Genomic DNA, 18,167 nt, shown 5'->3' with positions numbered 1-18,167 from the left:
AATCAAAGGCGAATGATTGTAGAAAACGAATCCCATATCTCATATCTCGGCTATGTGCTTGAGGGGCCGCCCCACCTCCAAAACACTTCCAATTCGGACAAATTTACCGACCATAAGGGTCAAAGGAAAGGAATGTTCAAGTGCACAACAAAAAGAGTTTGGTCATGTTGATGAGTTCATTGTATCGGAATAGAGGTAAGTAAGGCTTGCTTCTCCATTACTGCACTAAGTGTTGGTATTCTATTCTGTTTTCGGAATAGCCGCTGAAATTTGTAATTGTTTCGCAAGCGAAATTTGACAGCAACCAAATGTTTTTGTTTCCATACCAAAACACGTTTTTTATCTGTACTTATTGTTTTCTCTATTTTATATATTTTTTCTCAAACAAATAAAGAAATTCGAACCAATGAAACAAACTAAAATGATGCCGCCAATAGTTCCAAGTGTTGCCACAATAATAGTTTGTTGCCATTTTCCTCACTATAAACAGAGTACTACTTTTGCGCCGATTTTCAGCCAACGTTTCGCCGACATTTTCTAAATGGAGTTTGATAGCATTCCGCTCGAAAAACTGAACAAAATACTTAAAAGCGCTATTACACGGCATGTAGATATCTTATGACATGACACTTTTTGTATTCACATGTAATTGAAAATGTTTGTCAAAATTGTCAATTTACATACGATTCATCATTTTTGCTATTACACCTATATGTTATTTTCGTATGACATAACCTAAAAATTTGAGCAAAATCTGTTTTGTTTAAGTTGTGATAAAGCTGGTTAAATCATAAATTTGCGAAAACAATTTTATTTGGGTTTGCTTTCATTCTTTATGTTTTGTCAGAAGGAATAGAACACACTCTAATCGAAAAAAAATTCCATGTGCTTCTCATATGTTTGCTTCGTTTGTAACAAACGACATGTACAACTCAACATGCGCTAAATTTGACATGTCATAAGACAACTACATGCCGAGTAATAGAGTTTTAAGGAGAGATGGAGGATTTATTGAGAATTGTTTTAAAACAAAAGCATGTTTTACACCGTATTCAATAGTCGTCGGTGTTGATAAAGATACATGGCGTATTAGAAATCGCTATCCACCACGCACTTGTACAACTGTTATGGTTCTTTGCTATGCTATTTTTTGAACAGAAAGGATTGAATATGAACTTGAGCTGGAATATGTTCGAAAAATCACGAAAAGTTTTTTTAATATTTTGAATAAAAAATTCGTTGAGAGCGTGGCAGAAATACAAGCGCGCAAGGGCTATGGCCAACCTGCAGATTGACTACTTATAGAAAATGTACATTGTGGACATTAGGGTGTACGCGCTGGTAACTAAAAAGTTTGGGAAGTTTAATAGTTTTTACAAATGGATCCGGATGTGAAATCTACTGCGGAGAGCTACACATCGAGGTCTCTCACTTTGTATTGCGAAAATTTTTTAACTTTTTCGAGTTGTTTTTTTTACCATTTGTTTGCAAAGTTGTATTTTCAATGCGCTCCTTCTGTTTAGGCCTTAGCGTTAGAAAATAAAAACAAAAGCTGACATCCCTACTCATAAACAAAAGTATTCTGAGCGAACAGAACGTGGTGAGTACATTTTCTTTGGCTGAGAGTATGTGACCATCTGCTCGTTCACAGAGAGGGAGGCAGTAGCGCAAAATGACAATGAAATGAAAGACGGCTGGCTGCAGTCGACTGCGCTACTTAGGGGAGTATTTGAATTAAGGCAGCGAGCCAGAACAGAGAGTAAGCAGACCTCGTCGTCCCATATGGTTTTTGGGGGTTTAATTTTTAGTCTTTGCTGCAGCCTCAGCCATCGGACGTTGCCGGTCGCAGTTATAGTCGTTATAGTTAGTAGCAAAGGCTTAGGCATTCAAAGTGGATGTCGAGGAGGTGGTGGTGCTGGTAATTGTCAATGAGATTGCTCTTTGTTTTGCTATATATTTAAAAAAGAAAAAAACAAATAATAAGAATAACACAACGCACAAGTCTAATCAAAATTTTCTTTCAAGTGAAAAATTAAAAATCTCCCGTTGTGCAATAAACGGGAAAAATGTGAGAAAGTCATCCTCTTTGTTTCATGCAAAAAATGTTTGTGGCAAATTCTGCGAGCGTACTAAAACTACAAATTGCTCAGTGCGTTAAGAAAACAAAATTGTTATAAGTCGGGAAAAATTGCATTTAAGTGAAAATTTAGTTAAAAATTGCCTATCTTAGCAAAATACATACCATAAAAAAATGATGTAAAAGGTAAACAACCCCTATAACAATAACAGGGCAAAAAGCTAACCAACCAGGTTGCCACAGTTTAACAAACAAAATGTGCAAAAAATCAATGTAAGCCCGAATGGAGAGTCCTGTCGTGTAACCCCTGAAAGAAAGTGAGTGTCATTAGCATAACAAACATATATAGGACAAACAAGCAAAACAGCGAAAACTAAATAATTTCTGAATTTTTCAACCATGTGCTTATTATACAATGAAGTTTTTCATTGTTTATGCTGTATTGAGATGATTCTGTGTAGACATGCTCCATGCCATCTCTTATCTTCTCTTCCTATGTTACGTCTTTACAATCTTTCCAAATCATATCAACATCCAATTGGATGAGAGGTGAAAAGACCGAATTGCCTACTCCTCTTAATACCTTCAGTGAGCAGAGAGTGTGAAACCTAGTTGGAGGATGTGTGCGTCGTGTGTTTCGTATGGGCCAAACCAAATGTTTGTGTCAGATCCAATCTTTGTTGTTGTTGTTGGTGCCTTTGCAATAGTCTCCTCTCATTTCTCCATTGTGCAAAAATTTAAAAACAGACAGCCTTTGCGGCATTTCAGAATGCCAAACTGCACACAATATGGCTCTGTTGGATACTTATGTACGTATGCACACACATGTGGCTGCTGCTGCTGCTGCTAATGTCGGTGTCAGCAACTTGCATTTTAATTTAATCAAATTAGGGATGCCATACTTCAAATTCAATATTGAGGAACCTAGTTTATCAATATAGACAAAGGTACCTAATTTATCTCTTTGCTAAGTGTCGCTAAACGTTTGTTGAGAATAGAATGAAAAAATAGTCAGTGGCCTTGGGTTTCTGCAAAATTCAGGCATAACTTTGATTTCCAATACAATTCTGATATGATGTGATATGCACATTCATGTATACGCATGTTCGCTTGTGTATGCCACTTAAATCCCCAAAAACTCAGTTTAAACGGACAGGATTTGTTTTTGCATTTAGTTAAATCCAGATCATAACAATTTCAATGTAAACGTGCTATAAGGCATAAAATTAATGGTTAAACTTCGGTTAGCGTGTCCAAATAGTCTTTGGGTATGTAGGGCACCTTAATCAATGTAACTAAAGTGCTGATGAAGTTACATGGCGTAACATAAATCATGATGCATTACCCAGTCAAAGTGTTTTGAATAACAACAGTTCTTTGATATGCCATTTTTTGAATAGAAAGCATTGAATATGATCTCGAGCTGGAAGAGGTTCGAAAAATCACGAAAAGATTTTAAAAAGTTATAAATTAGTGTAATAAACCAAGTGCTAAGTTTGGCCGGGACGAATCTTATATACCCTCTACCATGGATTGCATTTGTCGAGTTCTTTGGCAATATCTCTTTTTAGGCAAACAAAGAATAATGGGTGAGAATTTTTATGCTAATGGAGCTATATTAAGTTATAGTCCGATTCGGACCATAATTGAATTGAATGTTGAAGACCATAGTAAAAGTTATTGGGTAATATTTCAGTCCATTGCGCCTTGTAGGGGAACTAGAAGCATAATCGGGAGATCGGTTTACATGGGAGCTGTATGAGGCTATAGATCAATTCAGACTATATTAAACACATGTGGTGATGGTCATGAGAGAAGTAGGCGAATATTTCGAGGTGTTACCCGAGATTTTATACCCCCATCCTATGGTGAAGGGTGTAAAAACAAACCTTTTTCTAAACCGGGTTTCGATGTATTTCAAAAGGTAGTATATTTTTGATCAAGTTTTGAAATATGAAAGGATCGGTTTTACGGTTACTCTTATAAAAAAGTTAACCATTTTAAAATTTGTTAAACTAAAATGGGTTTAAAAGAAGAAAGAAGAAAAACTTTTAACTGTTGTTCTAGTTTCTGAAATAAAATCGATTTAGGGGTTATGAAACGGTTATCATCAAACTTTTCTCTAAGTACAAAATTTTAACAAAAGAATCTCCAATGTCAAACCACAGAAAGTTAACAAAATTTCCTCTAAAAAAAAGAATTCAAAGTCCTTAAGTCGGACAGCATCGCCCCGAAGGGTTAGCCAAGTTTTCTGACAGTTGCCATCGTAGTGCAGAGGCTAGGCTGAATCGGACAGCACCCATTGTTATGTGATAAGTTTACCAAATCGTGTTCTTCCATTCCCCCTTATTTCAGCCAAGGCCAGCCAAACTTACAATGCGGATCGTGCCATCCTCAGATAAGGTCGTAATTTCCTTTTTACACTCCTAACCGTCCTGATTGTTATTGCACTGAGGCCAGTCTTCTGTATATCCCATTATCCCATTACAGCCATTTGAACGAACCGGATTGACCCGGTAAAGTCCTTCATCTCTTCCATTTGTTCCAGGTTTTCTATCGTCGCCTCTATTATACCGCGACGATTTGATTTGCTCCCATCATCTATCCGTTCTCAGTGGCTGCCCCGGACTAATCTGTATGTCTATGGGGCAGATAACTAGAATAGTCTGCACCTAGCGCACTATGGTCCAATGAGGGGTTTTAGAGACAACAAGTCACCGGAAGCAGTTATTACACAAGCGACGCTGAAAAATATGAAGTCAATATGATCTATGCGACGCCTACTTTTAGCAGTGAGCGTTGAAATGACCTCCTCCAAATTGATTTCCTGAGATCCTACCGGGCGCAATTATTATCCGAATTGTATAAAATTTTACATACTGACCTCTTCTACGACCGCCAGCATAAACGACAAATACGGTTCAAATCGGTCCATAACCAGATATAATTCTCGTATAAACTGATCTTCCGATTATATTTCTTGATCCCCTAAATGCCGATAGTCTATTATTGCCTCTAATATCCAAGGCAAGTATGGCCTGAATCGATCCATAACCTGATATAGCTCTCACATAAAACTATCTCTCGATTGAAGAGAAGTCAAATTGAGAGTTAGGTTTATATGACAGCTTTATGTGATTATGGATCGATTCAGGTGAAACTTGGCGTGGATGTTGGAGGTTATAGCAGATCGTGCAAAATTTCAGGCAAATCGGAAAAGAATTACATCGTCTATGGTCTCAAGAACTATAATCGGGAGATCGGTTTATATGAAAGCTATATCAGGTTATGGACCGATTTGAACCATACCTGGCTTGGATGTTGGCGGTCATCGGAGAAGTCAGTGTTGCAAAACTTAAGGCAATTCGAATAATAATTGCGACCTGTAGGGGCTCAAAAATCAATTTAGAGATCGGTTTATTAGGGACCTATATCTTAATACTGATTTCATTTCCCCATTGAGGGAAAATTCGGGAAATTTAATCCTTATAAACATGAAAGTAGACAAAATTACCTTTCTGCCGATGTATATATTAGGTAGCAGGAACAAAATTGTGATCTAAGGAACACGAGGAAAATTACGATTCATACAAAAGGCGAAAAACCTTAACATCCAAAATTTTAGTCTACAATAACAATTTACCAGACTTTTTTATTTTGTTTCAAATGACATTTCTGTAGGAGCATTATATATATATATATATATATATATATATATATATATATATATATATATATATATATATATATATATATATATATATATATATATATATATATATATATATATATATATATATATATATATATATATATATATATATATATATATATATATACATACATATATGTATATATACATATATATGTATTTTTTTTTTAACCCTTCATTTAAACAAAACTACCGACAACTTTATCTGGTCATTTCTAAATACAGAGTTTCCACCTTGGTCCAATATTTTGTTTTTTGTGCTTTCCAAACTCATAGGCATAAAACACCGTTTTTACTTTATAAAGTTTGTTAAGTTCAGAAATGGACCTTTTGCCTCTGAAACTGGTGATTGGGCCCATCGTGTATAGGCGGAAAATAGGTAATTTTAAAATACCCACACAAAACTCAGGAGACATAACAGGCCCATGAGCTCTCGCTTTCAAATTTGCATGGCGTGTCATTGGCGAAGAGGGCATCACCTTTCACTTCTACAGTTAACACTTTACACAAGCCCTGATGATAGAGTGCGTTAATAAGCCTTCTGAAATGCCGCTGAAAACAGACTTCTTGTTTTTCATTTTTAAGAATGTCTTAAATTAGAAAAAAAAATTGCTCGAGTATTTTGTTTTTTTATTTTACATTTAAATGTTGTTTTTTTATTAAACTTTTAATTTTTATCCATTTTTCCATATGAGTGCTACATTTACCTCTTGTCACCAGTGGGGTTTAAACTAAAGGCACGCACAGTTAGAACTGATTGTACCAGTTTGGTGGTTTTCCAGCATTGTTATTGTTATTTTTTTCAACGAGATCAAGTGAGTAGCATATCTGTTTTCCTATGGTTTCTCCAAACAGATATAAACAGATATTGGTGGTGATTCAACAAATATTGCTTGCTCCCTTCGACTTTCCGTTGCCCGCGGGCTTATGAAATTATGTGCAGATGTGTGTTGGTGCTCATCAACGACTTGTACACGATTTTATTAGTTTCACTACCATTAATTTGAATATTGTTGTGGTATCACAGATAGAACAAGAAAACAAAAAATATATTCCTCACCCGTATGCAACACACACCTGTTTCTGTTATTGTTCAATGAGTACGCACAACCAAATCCATACCTATATTGTTACACTCATTCTAACATTTATACCCATAGTATAAGGTATATCTGTTTTGTTGAAGCTTGCAGTTACACTTGGCACGTTATAATGGGCGTAGCTAAAGATAAATAAATAAAGGGTGATTTTTTTGAGGTTAGGATTTTCATGCATTAGTATTTGACAGATCACGTGGGATTTCAGACATGGTGTCAAAGAGAAAGATGCTCAGTATGCTTTGACATTTCATCATGAATAGACTTACTAACGAGCAACGCTTGCAAATCATTGAATTTTATTACCAAAATCAGTGTTCGGTTCGAAATGTGTTCAAATTTTGACAAATTTTGTTCAGCGATGAGGCTCATTTCTGGTTGAATGGCTACGTAAATAAGCAAAATTGCCGCATTTGGAGTGAAGAGCAACCAGAAGCCGTTCAAGAACTGCCCATGCATCCCGAAAAATGCACTGTTTGGTGTGGTTTGTACGCTGGTGGAATCATTGGACCGTATTTTTTCAAAGATGCTGTTGGACGCAACGTTACGGTGAATGAACACATTTCGAACCGAACATTGATTTTGGTAATAAAATTCAATGATTTGCAAGCGTTGCTCGTTAGTAAGTCTATTCATGATGAAATGTCAAAGCATACTGAGCATCTTTCTCTTTGACACCATGTCTGAAATCCCACGTGATCTGTCAAATACTAATGCATGAAAATCCTAACCTCAAAAAAATCACCCTTTACAATAGTATATTTTTAGAACAAACAGTATCGTTTTTTCCTTCCGTCGACACTCATTAGTTTTTGCCTAATATTGGAAAGAAGTTTAAAATGTGAGTTTTCTCTTACTCTTCGTATTTGGGTGCTCGAATAGGGGATAACCACAATTGAAAATACCTTGTGATATTCTTCTCAGGATTTGAACCTAGGTGTTCAGCGTCACAGCTGGAGATGCTAATCTCTCCGCTTCGTTGGCCGGATATGGCTATATCGTCTTAAAATCTTATGACGATCAAAAATATATACATATGATGTATGGGGTCTTAAGGCCTGGTTTTGCTCTCGTAAACGTACCGTAAATGTAGGAAAACGTATCAGCTGTTTTGTTTTGGCTTATGAATACACATACAAATGATAACTGAACGTCTGTCGACTGTAACCGGAATGTAGAAATCAGTAAAAACAACATTTTACGTTCTGTTTTCTTGTCAGCTGATAAAATAAAATAAAAAGTTTAAACAAATTTCAAAACCGGTTTCACAGTACATTCAGGAATTCCACACACTACGCGCCACATTTCGACCACACCGTCCAAGTACCCACAGCCTTGAGGGCCACCATATATATTGTTTTCGAAGACTGTAAATCCTTTCCCGGAATTTCTTTTGCGGCTATCGTTATAGCACAGAGCTCTGCCTGAAGAACGAAGCAGATTTTTCAAATCGGTCTTGGTACCAGGTAGTCTAAACCCCTCCTCGTCTGCCCACCGCATCCATAGTGTGTAGAAGGAACCCTTGACCAAATTCTGTCTCCTAAAGCATGCCAAGTTTCCTCTGCCTAAGCGCAACCTTGAATATAGACCACAGCTCCGAAGATAAATCTTGATGTGTTGCAACATGTTTACATCCAACAGGAATTCGTTTACCACTAGGTTCCAGCCTTTTAAACACTTATCACCCGCCTTTTGAACACACTATCTCCGAAGTCCGCATTGATAATCCTGTCACGTAGCATACAGTCTGTCCACCGGAAGAAACTCGGGTGGACTCCTGAGCGGTTCAGGGCGGTGATTGTCGACCCATATGCTCGTTTTTAAATGCCCCCTCAACATTCAGGAAGGCCGCTATCGCGTACTCCTTCAGTTGAAGGACACACCACTTCGTGGAATGCCTAAAGTTCCTCGACGTCAGATCCTTTCTCGCCCCAAGATTAGTGTTGTTTGTAATGTCATTTGCTACGTTCTTTACATTTACGGTACATTTACGAGAGCATAACCAGGCCTTTAGGCCAATATTTCCAGGTGTTAAAAACAGGTTATTTAATGACTTCTTCTACATTAGCATTTATCCAATTACACTATTCTTTGTTTTTGCTTAACACAATTATAATTTTATCGATAATGGAAATGCTTTCTAGACCGGCATATGATATATAAGCCATACCTTAAGTTTTCCTTTTACCAACCAATAATCTATCAAAAACGTAAATTGTGCTACAAGACTTAGTTTGGTTAACCTATGTATATTGTCAAGTGTTGCTGCGCTAAGCCAAAAGTGTGTGTCTTATCTCTGCTGTCATAGATGTAGGAAAACACAGTTGTTTTTCCGAAACATGAACTGCTACTATTGACACAGTTGATGATAGATCAACCCATCCACTGTATTCGAGTAGGAATTGACGTAGGAGTACATTAGTATTCACGGGCGTTAACTAAATATAAAGGGCCCATTTAGCAGTACACGTGTAAGAGGGAGGTATCCCGACGAGGTCACTGTAACCGATGTTCCGATAAAGTTGACCGGCTTTATGGTTTATTCGTATTTAGAGAACATTTATAAGGTCGCCTAACGGTTTCGAACTTTTCGTGGGTCACCCTATATAATTCAATACTTAAATACCTCTCAGTGATATAAACCAATTCATTTTGTGTTATGACACATACCCCTATATGGTTGTGATCAAAGTGGAGCAAATTTGCGTTTGTTTGACTGAACTGTTAAATATTTCACAAACACCTAAATAAACTTTTGAAAAACCTGCAATGGTAACGTACGAAAATGTGTCCAGTTAAAAATTTGGAATTTTCAATATAGAATGGTTCAAACACTCACACTGAAAAAATGGTATATCTACCATGAAAAAAATTCACACCAAAAGAGGTGTTGCACTGTTACACGCCGTTAAGAATCGGCTATAGAAAGAAGGTCACTTAACATTGAACATACACTTGAATCAAATAGCAGTCATTGGTATGAGAGAAGTTTTCACCGTGTTCCTTAATGAAATGTGGAAATGAATAAACAAGGATATGTCGCTTTGAAATTTCAAAAGAATTCACTTCGTTGATAACTCCCCCAATTATATATTCTACGGAAGCATTTAAAAATTAGCGTATTAAATGCTCCTCCAACTTATTTTGCTGGGTGTTAAAAGTATACCTCTTAAGAAATTTAAGAACTCTTCACTGAACACTTATTATACGAGAGCGAGATTATCTTGTCAGGATGAGGAAGCAACTTCCAAATTCCAAGAGGAATGTTCCTTAATTTTAGGCAAGCTTGATTGTAGGGAATCGTATGATGATCCGGAAATATGTTATATATTCGCCTACTTTTTCCAATGCAACTACACAAAGTTATCAATCTTTGCAGTTATGGTCATAACGTTGATAGGTTGAATTTTTTCCAAAGTATTATTTTTACTGAAGATGAGGTGCTGAATGGCTAATAATCATTGGAGAGCTGCAAGACCGGATGATGTATCAGCAAATATTCTTTAAATATATATATATATATATATATATGTATATATATATATATATATATATATATATATATATATATATATATATATATATATATATATATATATATATATTTATATATATATATATATATACTCTTACTTCTATATTTGACTCATTCCTCATTCATGCAGCAAGATTTATTATTTTCTTCAATAACAATTATAGGGGCATTACAAAATTAAGTGCAATTAATTACAAAATTAAAAGTGCACAGATAAGAAGATAAACTTCGAATAAAAATAAATAAATACTATATAGTAGAACCAAAGAACTAGAAATGAAATAAAGGAAATAAAATACTAATACTAATTGATCCAATTAACAATTAATTGTTTAATTGAAACTACTTTAATCACAAAACTAATGATCCAATTATTTTTTTAATTGAAACTACTTTAATCACGAAAATTATAATAATAATCACCGTTCTTGAAAAAGGATTTGCAAGAATTTTCAATTAAATAAATTGCATATTCAATTAACAAAATTATTGAAATTTTTAACAAAGTTTTTAATTGATCCAATTAAAATATGATTGACATTTTTGAAATTTTCAATTAATTTATTAATTGATCTAATTAAAAAATGATTGAATTGTTTTTATAATTCTTTTTAACTTCTTTATTAGGCACACGGATGTTAACCTCCTGGAACATGAATTTGAAGTGCGTTGTTTGGGCAAAGATCCTTGGGCACCCGTATAAATAGCAACTCCGTCGCGGGAGTTCTCCAAATAATTTCGGAAGCCAGGTAGTGGTGCCCTTTAGATTTAGTGTTGTTGTCGGGGTTAATCCAACACACAGAACCGTCTGTCATGATATTGTTATAGATTTGTCGAAATGTGGGACGTATAGGCCTATTAAATCTTCTTTCCCTAATATTGTGGGGCACAAAATAGCCTTTAATATAATTAACTTAAGCGCCATATTTGACTTTTAACTTGAGGGCCGATTATAAATTTTTTTGAATCCATTAAATTTTATACCCTCCACCATAGAATGGGGGTATACTAATTTCATCATCGGTTTGTTACACCTCGAAATGTGCGTTTAAGACCCCATAAAGCACATATATTGTTGATCGTTATGGCATTTTGGTTTGGCTGAAATTTAGCATGAGTTGTTTTGTTATGAGGTCCAACAACTGTGCTAAGTATTCCTCAAATCGTTTCATTAACTAATATATCTGCTATATAACCGATATTGGGTCTTGACTTCTTGAACCACTAGAGGACGCAATTCTTATCCGATTGGTATCAAATTTTGCACGACGTGTTTTGTTACGATATTCAATAACTGTTCCAAGTATGGTTCAAATCGGTCCATAACCTGATATAGCTGCCATATAAACCGATCTTGGGTCTTGACTTCTTGAGCCTCTAGAGTGCGCAATTCATATCCGATTGGTATCAAATTTTGCACGACGTGTTTTGTTACGATATTCAATAACTGTTCCAAGTATGGTTCAAATCGGTCCATAACCTGATATAGCTGTCATATAAACCGATCTTGGATCTTGACTTCTTGAAACTCTAGACTGCGCAATTCTTATCCGAGTTGGCTGAAATTTTGCAAGACGTATTTTTTTCTTACTTTCAACAACTGTGCCAAATAAGGTTCTAATCGGTACATAACCTGATATAGCTGTCATATAAACCGATCTGATATCTTGAATTTTTAAGCATTTGGAGGGCGCAATTCTTATTCGATTTTACTGAAATTTTGTACAACGGTTTCTCTCATGACCTTCAATATACGTGTCCAATATGATCTTAATTGATATATATCGTGACACAGCTCCCATATAAACCGATTTCCCGATTATGCCTCTTGAGCCCCTACAAGGCGCAATTCTTATCCGAATGGACCGAAATATTACCCAATGACTTCTATTATGGTCTTCAACATTCAATTCACTTCTGGTCCGTATAGAACTATATCTTGATAGATCTCCAAAATCAATTCTCAAAATCATTATTCTTTCTTTACCTAAGAAGAGATACCGGGCAAAGAACTCGACAAATGCGATCCATGGTAGAGGGAATATAAGATTTGAACAGGCCGAACTTAGCACGCTTTTACTTGTTTTTACTTTCAATCACGACAGTAATTGAAAAAATGCACATTCAATTAAAAAATGATTGAATCCATAATACTTATTAGAAAACAAATTTAATTTTAATTAAAACTTTAATTGAAAATTTCTGGTCCATTATTTTCTGTGTATGAGAGCAAAACAAATTATTCTCTATGGATGGCAACAAAGAAACTAAAGCGTCCGAACAAAACCAACTATCTTTTTCGGACCCTGCAAAATACGTGGGCTAGAACAGACGCTGAGAAGGCGGCCGCCTTTGCACATCATTTACGTAAAATTTTCTCGAAAACATCAGCCCCAATGACAGAAAACATTCAAACATCACGCCAAGAATATATCCCTAGAGTAACGCTAAAGGAAGTACTCATTGAAATCGAAAACACGAAGTCCCCAGTTTGATCTCATAAGTGCAGAAACACTCGTGCAACTGACCATAATATCGTTAGCAAAGCTAAATAGATCTTGAATTCGGCTAGAGTACGCACCTTCATAAAGGAAAGTTGCTGAATTAATATTGATTCCGGACCATGGTAAGATCCCAAATAAGATCAGATCTTACATGCCACTATCATTATTATTAGTATTGGCAAACAATTTGATAAGATTATTTGTAAAAGACCAAATGCAATTATTGTCTAAAGAAATATACTTCCGAGTCATTCAAGTCTACATTAGGCCAAATGTTGGAATGCTCACAATCCCCCTTTTGTGGACATCTATCATTCGTTGACCTTAGGGCCTGATCCTGAAAACTTAAAATGTCGCCAGATTCCAGCTCCCCTAGAATGTGTTAGGTAGTTCCTAGTCTCGCAAACCCGTCCACTCTACAATTCCCTTTGATATCTCTGAGACCCGGCACCCAGAACAGGTGATTTTTTAACTGTTTAGCTATCTCGTTGAGAGATCTGCCACAGTCGAATTCGGAAATACCTTCTCCAGAGATTTAATGGCTGCTTGGCTGTCTGAGAATATATTTATGCCAGTTGTCGTTATGACATTATAAGTTAGCCATTCCACTACTTCTTTAATTGCAAGGTTCTCTACTTGATACACACTGCAGTGGCCGGGTAACCTTCTCGATATGACCAGTTCTAGTTGTTTATAGTACACCCCAAAGCCCAACTGATCGTTTAGGTTTGAACCATCCGTATAGAAGTTTATGCAACTTCTATTACCAGGGATATTGTAGTTCGAATCGATTCTGTCGGGAATAGTGATATAGCACTTTTTATCAAAAACAACTCAGGCAATGTGGAACATCGGACATGGAACATCGGACATTTTATCAGTTTCCGCAGGCGCCACATGACAAAAGACAAAGCTCCCTTTGCCTCACAGCAGTGGACGCAACAATTTGTCTTGCCACAATGTCCAGAAGCATTAAGTGTAGCATTAAATTCAGTACATCAGATGGTGTCTTTCGCAGTGCGGTTGCGATGTAAAAACAAAACCTCATTTGGATCCGTTGGAGTATTGAACGCAACACTACATAGCATTATAGGTTTGACAACTGCAGTAAACACCCAGTGCATAAAAAGCGGCTTAAATCACCAACTTTTGCCAATATGGCAACAGTCGCCTTTCTAGCCCTTTTCAAAATGTTGGATTTGAAGTTCAATTTCCTGTCCATCATAACTCCCATGTATTTTGTGCTTTCAGTAAATGAAACATTATCTTCACCCAATGTAGCATGTATCTCCTGCCAAAGAACTACTTCTATTATGCACGGACATACGTTTATGCCACTTTCTGTAGCCCACTTCACTGTCGCGGGTAAAGCTTCCTGAAGTATATCTCTAAGAGTGCCTAGAAAGTTTCCACTAACCGCAATAGCCACGTGAGCCGCATACGCGACCAATTTCAAACCTTTTTCTTACATACTATTGTTAGTGGCCATATTCCAAAGTAGAGGAGTCAGTTTACCACCTTGAGGCGTTCCTCTGTTGATCCATATTTTTAGATTTACAGCTCCCAAGCCTGCTGTAATGCATTTTTTACTAAGTAAGTTATTAAAAACCTTTCTTACGGTAGTATTTATGCCTAGAAACTCTAGCTCCTTCATGATTGCCATCGGTTTAAAATTATTGAAAACACCTTCAATTGCATATTCCATCGCAGCGAGAGAACCCTCCATGTAGGTGACTAGGTCGTGAAGGGCTGTTTCAGTGGTCTTCCCCTTACTATATGCATGCTGTTGCCGAGACAGGTGATCTCCAGTAATCTTTGCCATAAGATAGTTTCTACCAACCTCTCAAGAGTCTTCAGCGTAAAGAATGACAGACTAATAGAACGAAAATGTATCGTCTTAATGTGTTAATTCTTCTCTTGGCGCTTAGAGGCTTAACGTGGAATGCGTCTGAATTTTTTGATACTCTAAGCCATATGTTGATCCAACTCAAGTTCCTAACTAGATGCTGAGTTTTCATAGGTCGAACGCATCCCTACGAACTGGGCGTAGGCCATTTCGTCGGCAGGGGCGGATGCGAGTGACGTGGGAACGAATGAAAAAAAAAAAAAAAAAACAAGTAAAAGCGCTAAGTTCGGCCGGGCCGAATCTTATATACCCTCCACCATGAATCGCATTTGTCGAGTTATTTTCGCGGTATCCTTTTTTAGGCAAACAATGGATAAAAGAAAAGAATTGCCATGCTATTGGAGCTATATCAAGTTATGGTCCGATTCGGGCCATAATTGAATTGAATGTTGGAGACCACAGTAAATGTCATTGTACAAAATTTCAGGGAAATCGGATAAAAATTGCGCCCTCTAGAGTCTCAGGAAGTCAAGTTCCCAGATCGGTCTATATGGCAACTATATCAAGTTGTGGACCGATTTGAACCATATTAAGCACGTTTGTTGGAAGTTATGCAAAATTTTAGCCAAATCGGATTACAGTTGAGCCCTCTAATGGCTCAAGAAGTCAAGATTAAAGATTGGTTTATATGACGGCTATATCAGATTATGGACCGATTTCAACCATACTTAGCACAGTCGTTAGAAGTCATTACACAACACGTCATGCAAAATCTCAGCCAAATTGGATAGGAATTGCAAGCTTTAGAGGCTCAAGGAGTCAAGACCCCAGATCAGTTTATATAATAGTTATACTAGGTTATGTACCGATTACAACCATACTTAGCACAGTTGTTGGAAATCATAACGAAAGTCTAACAATCTCTTGCAAATTTTCAGCGAATTGGGATAAGAATTGCGCGCTCTAGTGGCTCAAGAATTCAGGATCCAAGATCGGTTTATATGGCAGCTATATTAAAACATGGACCGATATAGCCCATTTGCAATCGCAACTGACCTACACTAATAAAAAGTATTTGTGCAAAATTTCAAAGAGCTGGCTTTACTCCTTCGAAAGTTAGTGTGCTTTCGACAGACAGACGGACGAACGGACAGACAGACGGACGGACATGGCTAGATGGACTTAAAATGTCATGACTATCAAGAATATATATACTTTATGGGGGCTTAGACGAATATTTCGTAGAGTTACAAACAGAATGACGAAATTAGTATGGTGGAGGGTATAAAAATAATAATAAGACACTGATGCTTCTCTCATTGTTATATGACTCTAAAGCGTGGGTACTACCTGTGTTCGAGTGATAGGTTCTTTGTAAAATGATGGACCAATCTGCGGAGACGCAGAATATCGAGCCTTAGCCTCAAATCAAATTACGAGACACTGTTTTCGTAAACGACTTAGAAGGATGAATGCTTAAGAAAGGAAATTGGGCAGTGGACTGATCTTTGTTGACACTGTAAACCGAGAATATGTATACATCGTCAAAGCTGTTTAACATATTTGAGCGCATTTGATAATCGTTGCATTGGCAGGGCCATAATGTTCATGGGAATACTAGAGATGAAAGTACTTTGCTATTAAAGCTGAAACATAGATATTGGTTTATTCCAAAAAAAGTATTTATGTACTATTTTTTTCCATACGTAGATCATAAGTTGGGCAACAATTTTTAATTTTAGGTGGTATTTGAAACTAAATCGGAACTGAAACTTTTTATTGTATGGCATTAAAGCATGGAATAATGAAACGAAACTACAACGGAAGTCCTCCAATGAAAACAAAAGCGACACACTCGAGCTCTTTATACGAATTTGAAGTTCTACGTTCCATGCTTGCTACAGCTGGAAGTTGGTTGTTATCATTGGGCTCGTATTTATACAAAATAAATGATTTCTCTACAGTACAACAAAAAGTAGGAAAACTGCGACGCATGGCCTCTGTTACTACAAAAGAACTTAGGGCGACTGAGAGGTATGAAACTATTACATATGCAAAATATTTTGTTGTTGTTGTTTTTTATCATAGCAACAAAAAACAACGACAATACAATAATAAAATTAACAATAAATGAATTAAAAAAAAGAAGAAAAAATACACCCAGAACACAAATACACTCTGAATGGAAACTACAACAAATTAGACTTCATACAATACCCTAACCACATTCACATGCACGCCCATTCAGCCATTCGTACATGCATAGTTTACCCGTGATTTAAACGGAACTCAAGTAAATGCGTCTGACGTTGTAAGCGCAACGTTTAAAACAGGCCCCATCCAAGCGAATGCGACGACAACCGCAACAGACGAATAATATCAACGATAATAAAAAAAACCAGCGACTTAGAAGAGAATTATCGGCGAGTCCAGAGTACGTTGATATTTCATTATTTTTCGCTCGGACAATACTTCGATTGAATCAGTGTTGCCACAAGTAAATTGTTGATGTAGAACAAAGGACTTGACTATCTAAAAGTAAAAATGGGCTGAGTTCGACCGGGTCTTATATAACCTCCACTATAGAACATATTTGTCAAGTTCTTTGTTTCGCTTTATTGGCAGAAACTAAAAACGGGTAATCGGAGTTCAACTAATAAATTTCATATTCGGGAGTTATATAAGGTTATGAACCAGACCTTACGCGGCATGAATGTCGGCAGTCATAGTAAGAACATCAGAAGAAAATATTTCAGTGGTGGTTATCCCTTCCTAATGCTGGCGACATTTGTGAGGTTCTATGGCATGTAAAACTTCTCCCCAAAAAGGTGTCGCACTGCAGCATGACGCACAGTGTTGCCTCTTAATGTATTCGTTGAACAGAAATAGTTAGAGTTAACATAGAGCTCAAACAATTTACACTGACGTGCATTTGAATGTAATAAAGTATGATCCAAATCGGTCATTATTCTGATAAAGCTTTCGTTTAAACCGATTTCCCAATTTGATTTTTTGAGTTCCTGGAGGTCGCAAATATTATCCGATTTGGCTAAAATTTTGCACGATAACCTCTGATATGAGTCTCAACCACTACCACAAGTATGGCCTTAATCGGTCTATAATCTGATAAAGCTCCCATATAAACCGATCTCCCGGTTTAACATCTTGAACCACCAGAGGATGCAATTATTATTTGATTTTTCTGAATTTTTGAACAATGACTTCTGCTATGAACCCTGATCTGGTGTATAACCTGATATAGTTCCCATATATACCAATCTCTTGATTTGAGTTATTAAGCCTATAGAAGGCGTTTACTTCACCGTATGACTTTATCCCTGAATAGTGTTTTCCGTTTTACTGATTTCGGGCGTTTATGTTAAGTTTTGGGTTTTG

At 36.5% G+C, this 18,167-nt stretch overlaps 1 protein-coding gene across 4 annotated transcripts in view; it reads left to right on the top strand.

Moving 5' to 3' along the window:
• Positions 1–1,805: 1,805 nt before the first annotated feature.
• LOC106083676 (glycoprotein-N-acetylgalactosamine 3-beta-galactosyltransferase 1) overlaps positions 1,806–18,167 on the top strand; it is a 91,183-nt gene continuing 74,821 nt past the window's right edge. For 2 of the 4 annotated variants that reach the window (XM_059365190.1, XM_059365189.1), the window contains exon 1: positions 1,806–2,394. The gene's annotated coding sequence lies outside the window, so the exon portion shown is untranslated. The remainder of the gene's footprint in view (positions 2,395–18,167) is intronic. The other 2 variants (XM_059365191.1, XM_059365192.1) reach the window with 2 other exon arrangements.

The sequence above is a fragment of the Stomoxys calcitrans genome, chromosome 3 (assembly GCF_963082655.1).
Source record: "Stomoxys calcitrans chromosome 3, idStoCalc2.1, whole genome shotgun sequence".
Taxonomy (NCBI): domain Eukaryota; kingdom Metazoa; phylum Arthropoda; class Insecta; order Diptera; family Muscidae; genus Stomoxys; species Stomoxys calcitrans.
The sequence above is the reverse complement of the archived record's forward strand: the minus strand, read 5'-3'. Positions and strand labels throughout refer to the sequence as shown.